Here is a 17,550-nt window from a genome sequence, read left to right as displayed (position 1 = left end):
GCAGATGGGCATTTAGGTTGCTTCCCTGTCTTGGCTACTGTCAATAGCCAATGTGCTGCTGCTGCGCTGTGCTCAGTGGTGTCCAACTCTTTGCGACCCCCTGGAGTATAGCACACCAGACTCCTCTGCCCATGGAATTTTCCAGGCAAGAATATTGGACTTCCTACTCCATGGGGTCTTCCTGACTCAGGGATTGAACCCACGTCTCTTGTGTCTCCTGCACTGGCAGGCAGATTCTTTGCCACCATGCCATCTGAGAAGCCCCAGTAGCCAGTAGCCATTGGCTATGAACACATGGATGCATGTATTTTTTTGAATTATAGTTTTGTCCAGATACATGCCCAGGAGCGGTATTGCTGGATCAGGTGGCAAGTCTACTTTTACTTTTTTGAGCAACCGCCGGTTTTCCATAGTGACTGCACCAACTTGCATTTCATTGTTGTTGATGGCTTGACACCTAATAGGGACATGATAAATGTTTGGTGACAGGTAAATTAAATGAATCAAGCAATAAAGTAGCCTTGAAAATAAGTTTATGCCAAAAACAAAACAAATGAGTAAGTGTAATAGAAATCAGTGTACCTAGGGTAAATGGATTCTAAGAGGTGTTTATATGATTTGTTCATTTCATTGCTGGAGGCCTCTCCATGAAAGAGAATTCTGAAGCTTTCTCTGCTGGTAGGTGGTAAACAGTGGATGGTTTCGTCACGACTGTGTGTTAGATGGTTCAGGGTAATGCTCTTGTTCTATTACTGGTCTAGCTTGCAATGATAGTATGTGAAAGAGCAGGTCAAAATCACAGGAGGAGCTTGTCAAAAATCAGATTCCACTTGGTCAGTTAGTGTCAACCTGAGAGGCATCAGAATCACCTGGAGGGTGGTTAACTCACAGATTGTTGGACCCTATGCTGAACTGTCAGTTCAGCAAGCCTAGAGTGGGGCTGGCAATTCTGACACTTCTGGTCCCAGGCCCCCCTTTTGAAACCCACTGCTTTAAATCTAAACATTGGGCTCAAGGATTTATTTTTAAAGCTTCACATGCTGTTGAGGGGCTGCCTTATTTTTGAACTATTGAAATAAGATCAAGCAGTGAAATTACAGTTGGGTAGAGGTCAGGTTTCCTATAAGCTAGAGATTGCCTTGCCAGGCCTGAGAAAGTACAAGTGAATTTTAACAGGAGAGAATAGCTTTGGGAGCTACAGTCTACTACCATTGGTCTTCTCAGTCCTGCATATCTAGGACTCCAGAAATAATAACAATCATAAAAATTAAAGTAGCAACTGTATATTGAACACTCCCCATGGAACCATAGTAAAGTAAAGTGAAGTGAAGCTGCTCAGTCGTGTCCAACTCTTTGCGACCCCGTGAACTGTAGCCTACCAGGCTCCTCTGTCCATGGGATTCTCCAGGCAAGAATACTGGAGTGGGTTGCCATTGACCATACGCTGTGCTAAATCATGGAGAAATTATCCAATTTAATCTTCAGAACACTACCAGTTGGTACTGTTGTCAGCCCATTTTGCAGATTAAAAACTTGAGAGAAATGTAGTGACTTTCCCAAGTTTCCACGACGAACTAAATTAGTTAGTTTTTGAACCACAAAGACTTAAGCAATCCAGGCATAATCATTTGGAGTTTCCTCAGAGCACCAGTCCACAGCAGGATCCTTTCCCCAAGGAAAGAAACATGGCTATTCAGAAGAGATATGGTGGAATAAGAGGGAATCCCAGGATTCATAGCAGATTCCTGAAATAAAAATTAGGGGTGTGAGTGGAAACAGAAACCCACATATTCCAGAAAGGCCTCCTGGGGACAAGGAGGCTTGAGTTTCAGAAATGAGGTGCAGAAATCCCAAGAAACAGCTACACGAGCTCAAAGTCCCAGGGGTAATTTTACGTGAGTGTTGACACCACATCAGATACCACTAGATGGGGCATAGAAAGCTGCTGGACAGACTGTCCCCTGAAGGAGAAGGTTGGCAGGAAGCTAAAGAAGACCAAGCTGAACTTTTAGGTGGGAAAACCCACCGGAAGGGCCCGGTGCAGGTGACATCCCAGAACATGTGCTTCTGCCTCCTTCTCCCCAGGAAGGAATGAGTGAGTCCATAGTGAAAGCTTTAAAGGGTTTTCAGAAAAACAAATGCATATGTCCAAGCCAGGCTGCCCTTTCAGGCCAAATGTATGGAACCTGCTTGAAATGCTGCCTCTTTCACCACTGTGATTGTGGATCTGGGGTTAGAGAATGCCCCAGTGCCTTTGAACACACTTGTGTGGGCGCTTTTAAGAAGGCTCAGATCCAAACATCTTGGATTTAGAGCAACACAGAGTTTATTTTAAAGTCATTTCAGAGCATCCTCAATTTATATGACATGTCTTTATAGCTGACATGTGGATTAGAACTTTGTATCAACCCCATTTGTAATAACTAGAAATTGTTCTACCAGGAAGTATTTTGATTGAAAGACACCTGGAAGTGCCAATTCTATCTTTGGTTATGGTTCTGAATTAAAAATGTCCTTTTAAGCTAAATGAGACAAATGGAAGTGTAATTAAACAGCAAATAGGCCGCAGGTAAAAAGGAGTATTTGGGTGATGAGGAAATTAAACAGAAGATATTTTATCTCCTAAAATTGCTTTGGGAATTAAATGCAAATGTAAACCCACAGTTTAAGGATTGAGAAAGAAACCACATCATCTATAAACTCCCTGCCAAATATTCATTACAACTTAATATCTGCCAAACCCTCTGATAGACACTGGAGATACAGATGAGAAAGGCGTGATCAGCACACACGCAGGGAACGTGTACTCCAGTCATGACACCACATGAGAAATGAAACCACAGATACCAGCAAACTGATACAGAGACACAGGTGTGGGAACAATTTGCCTAACCATAAAAATAAACACCAAAAGAATATTTTTGAGGTGACTGTTCATGTTTTTGTAGGAGGCACACCAAGCTTGATTGATACACTCTGTAGCTTCAAAGGACTTGTTCTACTGTCCAAATAAGAATAATTAGCCTTAAAATTCTATGTGCAAACAGCTCTGTAGCCCAATTACTCACAGTGCGATCCCCAAATCACCTGAAGCCAGCCTGTTAGACATGCAGAGTCTCAGGTCCCACCCCAGGCCTGCTAAATCACAATTTGCGTTTTGATAAGATGCCCAGGTGACTTGCTATACTTTAAAGTTAGAGAAACAGGTTTTAGAGCCTTTTCTCAAAATGCATTTTAGAATAAGCATAAGGTTCTAGGTTGAGATAGAAAATTTGTCTCTACTTCTCACACCTTGACCGTCAAGCTGAATGGTTATCTCTTAGTCATAAAGGGGACAGATGCTATAGAAATCCCCTCTGTGATTTCCTGCCTGTGTTCATATGATAGAAGCAAACACTTTCAGTTGGGCATAAGTGAAAATAAAGATGTCAGTTCTCTGACCCCATTCAAGTGTTTGCGCCCTCTGAAAAATTTTCATAAATATCTTGGGGGTTTGTGGAACCCAGTGAAGGCTCTGTGTTCAGGAAAGAACTCTTATGTTTGGGGAATCTGCTCTAACCTACCTGTTTTTCATCAGCTGCCATAGGCTGACCCTGACACCATTAGGATAAGGTCTTAATTTTAAATGTGAGCTTGATAAGAGAAATTCCTAGGGGGTCCCTCTGAGGGTTCTTGATTACTTTCAGAATCAGCCCCAGCATCACATTCAAGGCACAATACCCACAGCTCAAGGAAAAGAGGTTTTACAGTGACATCCATGGGGTCGCTTCTCAGTTGCCACAGGGTTAGACCCACTGTTCCGTCTTCCCTCCTCTTTCTCCCTTTCAGGGGCATCCCCTCTCACAGCACCCTTCTGTTTACCCTCTGCAGAGTCTTAGTGTGCTTTCCTCCCTGCCTTTCCTCCTCTTCTCATACTCTGTATCCCAAGTGTTCCAAGCCGTTCATTTCTCCTTCCTTCACGTGGATCTCATGGCGGGGATTATTCTCATATACCCTCCTATCCGTCCCATCGGCAAGCAGTCTCGGGCCTCAAACCCACAGTAGCACCTGCTGAGTGTTCACTGGGTGCCCCAGTTCCCTGTCAACTCTGGGGAATGGAAGTTATGTTTCACAGTGAAAGCCCTGGGTGGATACTGACCAGCTGCTAACGGAAAGGCCCATCAAGGTGTAAGTGGTGATGAGTGAGGGTGTGGGGTCAAATGTCATCATTTCTGGCCACCAGTCCCCCACCGAGTAGCTATGTGACCACTCAGGGCTTCTGTTTTCTCATCTGTCCAGTGGAGATAAGAATAATCCTCACTTTATTGAACTGTAAGAAAAAATAGTGAGATAATGTACACAAATCACTGCTTTTAGTAAACGCCACCCCCCCCCCTTTTTTTTAACAATACATGGATTGGCTAGGAATTCTTGAATTCAAATATAAACTTGTATTGCAATTTTTGATGTCCTGTTACAGACTGAGGGAGCTCAGCATCTTCTTTTCTGATGATTTCTATCAGCATTATTTGCTGCTGCAGCCTTTCTGGAAGCCAATCTTGAATTTTCTGCTGTCTCTGGTTCTATATGTGCCAGGAGTAACTTCAGTGTCAAGAAGTAACTAATCTGCTGTGGCTGTGGTGGTGTGATCTGTCTTCTTCCAATATTCTGACTTTAATGTAGGTCATTTTTCTTGGGAAATTGATGATCTAGCTTTCCTGAAAACTTTACTTTCTCTACCAAAAAAGAAATGACAAATAAATAAAAGGCTTTAGTAGTGAAATAAAGAATGAAATAATTGTCAAAATGTGTTCTTATTTGTCAGTCTTCCTGATCATCATTGCATAATTCATTGAACTGATGTTGTTCTAGATTAGATAGATAGATAGATTGAGTGAGTGAGTGAGTGAGTGCGTGCTAAGAACACTAGAGTGGGTTGCCATGCCCTCCTCCAAGAGATCTTCCCAACCTAGGGATTGAACCTGAGTCTCTATGTCTCCTGCATTAGCAAGCAGGTTCTTTAACTCTAGTGTCACCTGCGAAGCTCAGATAGATAGATAGATACGGATAAATATATCCGTATATATTTAATATATATATATATATATTATATATAATATATATATAGATAAATATATATCCGTATATATATAAATAAATGATATTTATTGTCATTTCTATTGATTTAATTATGATAAAAAATGAACATATTTCCATATGTGTATTGCCCATTTGTATTTCTTTTTTCTACAAACAATTTATATCCATTGCCTACTTTTCTGTTGGACTGTCTTATTCTTTTGACCTACAGAGTCTATGCTATGTCTTTTAATTTATTATTTTGGGAAGTTGGGCAAATTGGAGAGTGTAAAATATGCTTATGTAATCATATAAGCTATAGTTACTGAAGGCCTACCACAGCTCTTATACTGGTAGGGGGATTCCCGTGGCCCCAGCCTAAATGTAGTCCCTACCCTCAGGGGCTCACCATGGTTAAGAACACAGTTGCGAAGACAGACGAACCTTCTAGTAGTATGCCTATCCATATTCGTTAGCTTTGTTGCATAATAAACATCTCAAAACTTAAAACAACAACTATTTATTTAGCCCATGTTTCTTTGTGAAGCAATTTGAACTTGACTCTCTGGAAGGATCTTCTACTCTTAGCTGAGCTCATTCATGATCTGTGGTTCAGTTGCCAGTTACCTAGAGGCTCTGCTCCTGAAGTTTGGCTGACTGTCAGCTGGCCCAGGCAGGTGACTGACATACATCTCCCATCATCTAGCAAGGCTAACTGGGCTTCTCTGTATGGAAATTGGAAAGGATTCTAATTGAGAGCAAGCAGAAGGGGGCAAGTTCCTGACAGGTCTTATAACATCTTCCTCCAAGCAAGTCGTAAGGTTCACCCAGATACAGGGGTAGGGAAATGGACTGTATCTTTTTCAGGGGACCTGCAACTCATTGCAAAGAGTGAATTCAGGGAATGGTGGAGCATGAGGGCCATTTTTCTTTGCAAAAATCAACACATAGCCCTCACAGTTTGGATGTGAGAGTCAATAAAATAATCCACAGAAAACCTAACACCGTGCCTAGAACATAGTCACCATTCTTTATCAAAGGACAGTTTGCACAAGATTTACAGTGAGAAGACATGGCTTCCATTTTTAGTTATGCAGCTTGAGCTAAATCATTTCACCATTTTAAGTGTATGTATCCTTATTTCTAAAAGAAAAAGTTTGTACAAGAATACTGGTTAAGTTTCCCTCTGACTTCTGGTTTCCCTCTGACTTCTGGTTTCCCTCTGACTTCTATAGACTACAGAGATCATTCAATTCTCATATCTATTAAAATGATAATTAGGGATTTCAGTTTAAATCAATAAGCAAATGTTGTTGTTGTGGGTGTGTGTGTGCACAATATGTCAGTGTATTTTTTGTGTTAACTGATAACTACTTAGGTAAGATGAAGGGAAAAGAGTCAGTAAACAGAACCCATCCCCAAGGCAAAGAAAATAATAGTCTTGTCTTATACCAACTTAAAGGATCTTAGAGAACAGAAGAAATTTTGCTGAAAGGATAATTCCAAAATAGAATCCACAAGTCTGATAATTTAGTTTGTGCCCTCTGGAATTACAAGACTCATTGCACTCCATCTGGTAAGTGAGAGATGTTTGAAATGATGTATTTTGCATTAAGAAAAAAAGGAGCTGACATGCTGTGCTGTTTATCTTCATGGGCAGATCTTCTAGGTCTAGCTTTCAAATGGACTACTGAAATATTAAGGGCTTCCCAGGCAGTGCAGTGTTAAAGAATTCTCCTGATAATGCAGAAGACGCCAGAGACGTGGGTTCAACCCCTGGATCGGGAAGATGCCCTAGAGTAGGAAATGGCAACCCACTCCAGTATTCTTGCCTGAAAAATTCCACAGACAGAGGAGCCTGGCAGGCTACAGTCCATGGGGTCACAGAGTCAGACACAACCGAGGGACTGAATACACACATTGAAATATTAAGCCCTTGATTTATTGCATTATTTCAGTTATGATCCATAGGACAAGTCATGCCTGTTTTAGGCATGTCTCCTTTGCTAATTATTTGAAAACCTCCAGTTTGAAAGGTTATTGCTGTTTTCCCACATCTGACTGATAAGCAATGTTTGTTTATTTCATTTATTCTAAATTAAATGGTCTTGACATCTTTCAGAATTGTGAAGCCTTATCCTAAAATTTTGGTGGTTTGGATTTTTGTTTCCAATTGGTTTAACCAGATGTGATGATTCCAACTGATTTGATCCTATGCAATCTTTTTCTTTCAATTAAATCAAAAATAGTTGTTTCACCAACTTTTCAAAACTCTTACAAGTAAGTTCATTAGTCTTTTACAATTACAAAGGGATAAGTCTTTGCTTGTTATAAATTTTTACTTAAAGCTATATATAAATTATTTTTAATGAAACTTTTATCATAACATAAATTCCCTTTATCATTAAAATAAATATTTCATGGCCATAAATATCTACTTTTATTATTTTAGGACATTTTAAAATCATCATTGAATTCTAAAAAAAAATTTATAATGATAGAATAACATAATTTTATAATTTATCAAAGGAATCTTAGCGATCATTTAGATGCCATATTTTACTGATGAGGAAACAAGGCTCAAGAGTTAAGATAGCAAAATGTAAGCATCATCTACGGTGATAAAACATCTCAACTTCATTCAGAGTTTTGTTTACCAAATTTCTTGATTTTTTTCTTTCTTTTTTTTATTTTTTTAATTATTTATTTTAGTTGGAGGCTAATTACTTTACAATATTGTAGTGGTTTTTGCCATTCATTGATATGAATCAGCCATGTGTGTACATGTACTCCCCATCCTGAACCCCCCTCCAACTTCCCTCCCCATCCCATTGCTCTGGATCATCCCAGTGCACCAGCCCTGAGCACCCTGTCTCATGCATCAAAGCATTTCCAGTTGATAGCCTCATAAAAAAATATCAGAAATATCATTCAAGGGAGTATGCTACATTGACCCATTTACATTTCCCAGAAACTAAGAAACTGACATTTACTTTGGTATATTTCAAAAGTGAAAAATAATTTTAAATGTTATAGATTCATTAGGCCAACTTATTGACATTGATTAGGAGTTGCGATCAGATTTTCATTTTCATTTTTTGCTTTGCCCAGCAAGTAAAAAAGGAAATTTCAAGGATTGTTTAAATCTTTAGATTCAAATGAGCAGCTCCAAATTCTGTTTAGCTATGGAAATATAAAATGGAATTAATTTCATAGGTATGATAGACTGCCTCAGAAATGATCAAGATGGTTGCTCATTTAGTCCAAGACTTTCTCCTTCTTTGGAGAAGAAAAGGGAGCTGGTGGGTGAAATGAGCTCCACCTGGACAGGACTTGTCCACCAGCTCCTAGCTGGAGCATCACACAGTATCCAGCACATCATAGGTGCTCAGAAAATACAAGTGGAATGAATAAATGAATATTTCTCAATTTGAAAAGCCAGTTTACATCCCAGTATAAACATTCCCCTTGTTTTAAAATTATCAATAATGTATGTAATACATAGATTGTTATTTAGTTTAGAAGCAACATAAATTAATTCTTCATAGAAAAAAAAATTATGGTGAGAGCTCAGAATGGATGCTTTGACTAGCACAAAAGTGCTGTCCAGGGAGGTCTGCTCAGCCTGGTCAGGAAGGGAGTTTTGGGGAGAATAGATACATGTGTATGTATGGCTGGGTCAGTCTGCCGTGGCCTGAAGCTATCACAACATTGTTAGTCAGCTATACTCCAATATAAAATAAAAAAGTTTCTAAAAAGGCAAGAGTAGGTGCTCTCTCTCCCAGCTGTGAGTGGAAGGAGAAGGGAAATGAGTTTTCCTGAAGGATGAACATTCTACTGGGCTTCCCAGATGGTGCAGTGGTAAAGAATCCACCTGTGATGCAAGAGACACGAGAGATGTGGGTTCGATCCCTAAGTTGGAAAAAAACCCTGGAGTAGGAAATGGCAAGCTGCTCAAGTATTCTTGCATTAAATTCCATGGACAGAGTAACCTGGTGGGCTGCAGTACGTGGGCCACAAAGATTTGGACAAAACTGAGCGCAATCATGAACATTCTATAGTTGACTCTTTGCCCACTTCCCCAAATTATCCTTCTTAGAAGAGTTTCCAAACATGGCAATTTCTGTCCACATACTTTTTTCTTTTAATCCCTTTCCAGTTAGAGTTAAGGAATTATTATTCTCCTTGGAAACCATTCTTTCACCCTCAAATGACTAAACCAAGTGAAACTCAGCATGGAGCTGAGAATAAGCATGACATTATATTCCCCAGGGCTTTTCTTTTTCATTCCTTAGAAGGTTTGGAATACTTAACTAGGAGAGTTGTCATGAGTGGTAAATAAATAAGCAAAATAATTTAAAAGTGTCTATTCCTTTGGGTCAGAAAAAAAATCATATTAAAAGTTAAAATTAAATGTTATTTACTGCATTTCAGTTTACTATGTACTCTCCTGATTTTTCTCCCCTAGGAATTCTAAACTAATCCTTTGTTCTTTTCTATCTTCGGTGAGTTTTGTGACTAATATATGATGTAACGGCTCTTTGAGTAGAGCCTGTCTGCTTAAAAATACATTGAAATGAGGGTACCCTTAGGTTAGTTAAAAAGCACTTCGATTATTGTGTGAAAAATCCTTCTGGGTTCAGTTTTCATGCCTCATGCAATAGAAATCCTAGGCCTAATACTCAAAGAGTCCTTCATCTTATTTAGGGTTTAAGAGGTGAAATTTTTATGTATTTATTTATTTTTGTCAAGATTCTCTCAGTTGCAAGTGTTGGAAACCTATATTGGACCTGGACAAGATGAGTATATACTATAAAATTACACAGAGTAGATCATGTAAGAAAGGACTGACCTAAAAGGACTGACAAGGGAGGAGGGAAGGAGTGGACAGACACTTGCCAGAAATCACTTACAGCTCTTTCTATGTCTGTCTGCCTATCTACCTCTCTCTCTCCTGATTTTCTCTGTATATTAGTATTATTGTTGCTGTTGTTTAGTCACTCAGTTGTGTACAACTTTTTGTGACCCCCCATGGACTGTAGCCCGCCAGGCTCCTCTCTTTATGGATTTCCCTACAAGAATACTGGAGTGGGTTGCCCTTCCCTCTCCAGAGGGTCTTCCTGACCCATGGAACTAACTTGTCGCTCCTGCATTACAGGCAGATTCTTTACTGCTGAGCCACCAGGGAAGCCTGTATATTAGTATTTTTCCTTTCCAAAGCAGCACACAGGCTTCTCCTTACCAGAAAATATATGCATAGATGTAATCTCATTGCTAGTTTAATGTGAGTCCGACAATGTTGTGATTGTTGAGTCACTCAGTCATGTCTAAACCTTTGTGACCCCATGGACTGCAGCATGCCAGGCTTCCCTGTCTTTCACCAACTCCTGGAGCCTGCTTAAACTAATGGCCATTGAGTCAGTGATGCCATCCAACCATCTCATCCTCTGTCGTCCCCTTCTCCTCCCATCTTCAGTCTCTCCCAGCATCAGGGCCTTTTCTTATGAGTCGGCTCTTCACATCAGGTGACCAAAGTATTGGAGTTTCAGCTTCAGCATCAGTCCTTCCAATGAATATTCAGGATGTATTCCCTTTAGGATTGACTGGTTTGCTCTCCTTGCAGTCCAAGGGACTCTCAAGAGTCTTCTCCAAGACAACAATTCAAAAGTATCATTTCTTCAATGCTCAGCTTTCTTTATAGTCCAACTCTCACATCCATACATGACTACTGGAAAACCAGTATTATTAACAAATTTATAATATTAATCACTCTGCCTCCTGGAATTTAAGTAGAAGAAGTTTAAATGAAAACAGTAAATGCTATAAGAGCAGAATTATAGTAAGAGTTTTTAAAAACAGCTGGAAAAGGCAGAATGTTACAGGGAAGGGTCTATAGTATGGGAGTGTTGGGGAGACACAGGGAAACTGAGCAGAGTGGAAGGACATTTGTCATATTAAACACAGATATTATCCTTTTTAAAACACATTTTTGGGATGCTAGGGAAATACTATTTTCATTAATTGCATACAAAAGCCACATTAAAAAAACACATGCCTGGATTTCACAATAAGGCATTTGTTCCTAAAAGCTTAGCTTGTTAAATATCAAAATTATGTAGTTTTAAAAGTATTTTCAACAAGACAGACCATGGCTTGGACATGATGCACCAGAACTATCACCAAGGTCAGGGTCAGTACAGTTCAGTTCAGTCACTCAGTCGTGCCCAACTCTTTGAGACCCCATGGACTGCAGCATGCCAGGCCTCCCTGTCCATTACCAACTCCCAGAGTTTACTCAAACTCATGTCCATAGAGTCAGTGATGCCATCCAACCATTTCATTCTCTGTCATCCCCTTTTCCTCCTGCCTAAAATCTTTCCCAGCATCAGGGTCTTTTCAAATGAGTCAGTTCTTTGCATCAGGTGGCCTAAGTATTAGAGTTTCAGCTTCAGTATCAGTCCTTCCAATGAATACTTAGGACTGATTTCCTCTAGTATTGACTGGTTGGCTCTCCTTGTAGTCCAAGGGACTCTCAAGAGTCTTGTCCAACACCACAGTTCAAAAACATCAATTCTTCAGTGCTTAGCTTTCTTTGTAGTCCAACTCTTACATCCATACATGACTACTGGAAAAATCATAGCTTTGACTAGACAGAGCTTTGTTGGCAAAGCAATGTCTCTGATTTTTTACTATGCTGTCTAGATTGGTCCTAAGTTTTTTTCCAAGGACCAAGCGTCTTTTAATTTCATGGCTGCAGTCACCATCTGCAGTGATTTTGGAGCTCAAAAATAAAGTCTGTCATTGTTTCCACTGTTTTCCCATCTATTTGCCATGAAGTGATGGGACCAGATGCCATGATCTTAGTTTTCTGAATGTTGAGTTTTAACCCAACTTTTTCATTCTCCTCTTTCACTTTCCTCAAGAGGCTCTTTAGTTCTTCTTCACATTCACATTCACCACTGCCATAAGGGTGGTATCATCAGCATATCTGAGGTTATTGATATTTCTCCCGGCAATCTTGATTCCAGCTTGTGCTTCATCCAGCCCAGTGTTTCTCATGATGTACTCTGCATATAAGTTAAATAAGCAGGGTCACAATATACAGCCTTGACGTACTCCTTTTCCTATTTGGAACCAGTCTGTTGTTCCATGTCCAGTTCTAACTGTTGCTTCCTGACCTACATACAAATTTCTCAACAGGCAAGTCAGGTGTTCTGATGTTCCCATCTTTTTAAGAGTTTTTCACAGTTTGTTGTGATCCACACAGTCAAAGTCTTTGGCATAGTCAATAAAGCTGAAATAGATGTTTTTTCTGGAACTCACTTGCTTTTTTGATGATTCAATGGATGTTGGCAATTTGATCTCTGGTTCCTCTGCCTTTTCTAAACTCAGGTTGAACATCTGGAAGTTCACAGTTCATGTACTGTTGAAGCCTGGCTTGGAGAATTTTGAGCATTAATTTCCTAGTGTGTGAGACGAGTGCAGTTGTGCGGTAGTTTGAATAGTCTTTGGCATTGCCTTTCTTTGGGAAAGACAGACTGAAAACCACAATCACAGAAAACTAACCAATCTGATCACATGCACCACAGCCTTGTCTAACTCAATGAAATTCAATGAGCCATGCCATGTGGGGCCACCCAAGATAGACGGGTCATGGTGGAGAGTTCTGACAAAATGTGGTCTACTGGAGAAGGGAATGCCAAACCACTTCAGTATTCTTGCCTTGAGAACCCCAGGAACAGTTCAGTTCAGTTCCGTTCAGTCAATCAGTTGTGTCTGACTCTTTGTGACCCCATGAACCACAGCACGCCAGGCCTCTCTGTCCATCACCAACGGCTGAAGTCAACCAAAAGCCATGTCCATTGAGTCAGTGATGCCACCCAACCATCTCATCCTCTGCCATCTCCTTCTACTCCTGTCCTCAATCTTTCCCAGCATCAGGGTCTTTTCAAATGAGTCAGTTCTTCTCATAAGGTGGCCAAAGTATTGGAGTTTCAGCTTCAACATCAGTCCTTCCACTGAACACCCAGGACCGATCTCTTTTAGGATGGACTGATTGGATCTCCTTGCAGTCCAAGGGACTCTCAAGAGCCTTCTCCAACACCACAGTTCAAAAGCATCAATTCTTTGGTGCTCAGCTTTCTTTATAATCCAACTGTCACATCCATACATGACTACTGGAAAAACCATAACCTTGACTAGATGGACCTTTGTTGACAAAGTAATGTCTCTGCTTTTGAATATGCTGTTTATGTTGGTCATAACTTTCCTTCTAAGGAGTTAGCATCATTTAATTTCATGGCTGCAATCACCATCTGCAGTGATATTGGAGCTCAAAAAATAAAGTCAGCCACTGTTTCCCCATCTATTTGCCATGAAGTGATGGGACCGGATGCCATGATCTTAGTTTTCTGAATGTTGAGCTTTAAGCCAACTTTTTCACTCTCCTCTTTCACTTTCATCAAGAGGCTCTTTAGTTTCTCTTCACTTTCTGCCATAAGGATGGTGTCATCTGCATATCTGAGGTTCTTGATATTTCTCCTGGCAATCTTGATTCCAGTTTGTGCTTCCTCTAGCCCAGCATTTCTTATGCTGTACTCTGCATATCAATTAAATAGCCAGAGTGACAATATACAGCCTTGACATACTCCTTATCCTGTTTGGAACCAGTCTGTTGTTCCATGTCCAGTTCTAACTGTTGCTTCCTGACCTGCATATAGGTTTCTCAAGAGGCAAGTCAGGTGGTCTGGTATTCCCATCTCCTTCAGAATTTTCCACAGTTTATTGTGATCCACACAGTCAAAGGCTTTGGCATAGTCAATAAAGCAGAAATAGATGTTTTCCTGGAACTCTCTTGCTTTTTCGATGATCCAGTAGATGTTGGCAATTTGATCTCTGGTCCCTCTGCCTTTTCCAAAACTAGCTTGAACATCTGGAAGTTCACAGTTCACATATTGCTGAAGCCTGGCTTGGAGAATTTTGAGCATTACTTTACTAGTGTGTGAGATGAGTGCAATTATGCAGTAGTTTGAACATTTTTGCATTGCCTTTTTTGGGGATTGGAATGAAAACTGACCTTTTCCGGTCTTGTGGCCATTGCTGAGTTTTCCAGATTTGCTGGCATATTGAGTGCAGCACTTTCACAGCATCATCTTTTAGGATTTGAAATAGCTCAGCTGGAATCCCATCACCTCCACTAGCTTTGTTTGTAGTAATGCTTCCTATGCAGAGTATATCATGTGAAATGCCGAGCTATATGAAACACAAACTGGAATCAAGATTGCTGGGAGAAATGTCAGTAACTCCAGATATACAGATGACACCACCCTTATGGCAGAAAGTGAAGAGGAACTAAAGAGCCTCTTATGAAGGTGAAAGAGGAGAGTGAAACAACTGGTTTAAAACCCAACATTCAAAAAACAGATCACAGCATCCGGTCCCATCACTTCATGGCAAATACATGTGGAAACAATGGAAACAGTGACAGAATTTTGGGGGGGACTCCAAAATCAATGCAGATGTGACTGCAGATGCGAAATTGAAAAATGTTTGTTCCTTGGAAGAAAAGCTATGACAAACCTGGACCACGTATTAAAAAGCAGAGACATTACTTTGCTGACAAAGGTTGGTCTAGTAAAACTGGGTTTTTCCAGTAGTCATGTATGGATGTGAGAGTTGGACCATAAAGCTGAACACTGAAAAATTGTTGCTTTGAACTGTGGTGTTGGAGAGGACTCTTGAGAGTCCCTTCGACTGCAAAGACATGAAACTTGTAAATCCTAAAAAAATCAATCCTGAATATTCATTGGAAAGACTGATGCTGAAGTTGAAGCTCCAATACTCTGGCCACCTTATGCGAAGAGCTGAGTCCTTAAAAAGACCCTGATGCTGGGAAAGATTGAAGCAGGAGGAGAAGGGGATTACAGAGGATGAGGTGGTTTGATGGCACCCATCCAAAAATGGATATGAGTTTGAGCAAGCTCTGGGAGATGGTAAAGGACAGGGAAGGCTGGCCTGCTGCAGTCCATGGGATCACAAAGAGTCAGTTGCTACTAAGCAACTGAACAACAACAACAGATAACATATTTGAGGATAGATAGCCAGTTAAGACTCTGGGACATATGAAAAATGCAATTTGGTATGGAGTAGAAAAATTCAGAAGAGACTGAAGGCAAGGAAGGAATGCTTGCCAAGTCCAGATAGGATTAATGAGAATCTGCACAGAGTATTGTGAACACAAAGTTAAGAGATACTTCATGACGAGATAAATGAACAAATTCCCATGACTCACTAGATGGGGAAATCACTCAAGGGGCCAGTAAAATGTAATGTACACTTTTTAAACTGAGTGATGATACCTAATGGGAAAATACGATGACTCATCTTCTATGAGAGATGTTGAGATGCTGGGGAGCTGTCCTCAGCTAGAGATGCTCAAAGGCCATTGACACAAAAATGTACTGAAGCAGTTAAAAGAGTCAGAGAAGACTGATGTGGGAAATGTTGAAGATCCTGTAAAGGAAGAGAAGAGAGTTTCTTATGAGAGTGGTTGGCAGCTGACATACTATCAAGAAGATAAAGTCATGATTCCCAAACCGTGTGCTGTGGCACCACAAGATACCATGTTGAACTCACAAGGGCATTGTGAGATGTTTGCATTTTTGAAAGAAACAGCAGCATCTATTGGAATCTGTTCAAAGCACTTCTATTGAGTTATTTAAACCTAATCTCTTGATAAATGGAACTGTTCCTTCTTTTTTGGCTTAGGGGTGCCATGAAAAAATTATTGAGATCTTAAGGGTACTGTGAACTAAAAAAACTTGTGGATCTCTAGAATAATAAAAAGTTCACTACTGAGACTTGGCCAATGAGTTCAATAACAAAAGAGTTTTTGTAATCTTAAAGCGAAATCAGGTAAATGCCAATGGTTGGAGTGGAAGCGAGATGGTGGGGTTGAAGGGTGTGAGGTGGGGCATTACAGTTGTGGAAGCAGCCGCCAGTCTTCCATTTTAGGCACAGAAAGAAAAGGAAAGTCAAAGATGGAACAAAAGTTCAGTGCTCTGGAGGATAAGAAAATAGAGATGTGTTTTTAGGCAAAAGGAAAGAGTGTGTCCAATATGAAGAAAGTTTGAGAGAAGAAAGTGAAATGGTGGTCTTCCTGCAGGGGGGAAGATGGGAAGCAATGCGAGGGGAGCCCCTTTTTTCAGGGAAGGCGGGGTAAGGAAACCAAGAGCCTGTGACGTGGTGCATGTGGAATCGCATGTCCGTCTCCAGCTTTCACGACCACCAAGGAAGAAAGCATTATCCCTGCCTCAGGGGTTGAGGAAGCTAGCTGAGTTTGGGGTAATGAAGACAATGAAGATAAAGTTTCACAGCTCTTTTGAGACAGAGAAGAGGGAATTTGAAAGGGTGCCTTCGAGCCTGGGTGGCTTAAACAACGCACATTTATTTTTCACAGTTCTGAAGGCTGAGAAGTACAACATTAAGATGCCAGTAGATTTAGTGTTTGGAGAGAGCCCAGTTCGTGGTTCATAGAGAGCTTTATTCTGTGTCCTTATGTGGTGCAAAGGGTATGGGAGCTCTTGGGGTGCTTTATAATTATGGGCACTAATCCATTCATGAAGGCTCCTAATCACCCAAAGTTCCCACCTCTTACATTGAGGGTCAGGATTTCAATATATTTATTGATATTTGGGAGGGACACAACATTCTACCCATAACAGTTTCTACACTGTTTCCGTCTTCTTCAATAACGTGCACATGAATCTCCTGGGAATGTTATTAAAATGCAGATCTTTATTTAATCTAAAGTGGTAGGGGCTGAGAACTTGCATTTTTTGTTGCATTCTCTGGCAGTGCCAATGCTGATGAATCCTGTCCCACACTTCAAGTAGCAGGATCTATAAAGCCAATGCATAGCTCAGAGTTTCTAGAATAATGCCGGGTATTAAGTAAGCATTTGACAAATATTTGCTGAATGGTGGCTGATTTGAATAGTTTAGATGAATGTGTGTGTTCTGGGAGCACAGGAGGTGGGAACTAGCTCTGAAAAGAATAAGCAGCAAGTGCAGATGGTCCAAGGGAGGAGCAAGGAGGAAGGCCAGGGTGTGCAGCGCACGGGAGGGAGGTCGGTGCTGGCAGCTGTGGGGGCGCTGAACACAGATGGAAGTCAACCTCAGAACTGAGTGAGCTGAAGGGCTGAGCGATCTCAGGCTCAGTGGCTTCACTGCCTGGATGTTGATGTTGCTGAGAAAGAGGGTGGGAGGGAGCTGTAAATGTGAGCAGGAGCTGGCAAAATCGAGAAATGATCCTGGACAAGGCTGAACGTTGGAGATGAGAACATGGCAGCAGAAGCATGGATATCACTGAATTCAGAAGCACTGCTGAGAGACTTAGCAGGGGCTATAAAATGAGAGACCCCTGAGACCCCCTATATCTGGCAAAGAATCCAGAATCAACAGAGACTTTGAAAACACTGATTCCCCAGCCCTG

At 40.7% G+C, this 17,550-nt stretch overlaps 1 protein-coding gene across 2 annotated transcripts in view; it reads left to right on the top strand.

Moving 5' to 3' along the window:
* Positions 1–17,550, top strand: part of PLCB1 (phospholipase C beta 1) — an 856,985-nt gene that overhangs the window by 733,554 nt on the left and 105,881 nt on the right. The gene's annotated exons all lie outside the window — the stretch shown is intronic.

Source organism: Bos indicus x Bos taurus, chromosome 13 (genome assembly GCF_003369695.1).
Source record: "Bos indicus x Bos taurus breed Angus x Brahman F1 hybrid chromosome 13, Bos_hybrid_MaternalHap_v2.0, whole genome shotgun sequence".
Lineage (NCBI taxonomy): Eukaryota > Metazoa > Chordata > Mammalia > Artiodactyla > Bovidae > Bos > Bos indicus x Bos taurus.
This window is presented reverse-complemented; position numbering and strand designations above follow the sequence as displayed.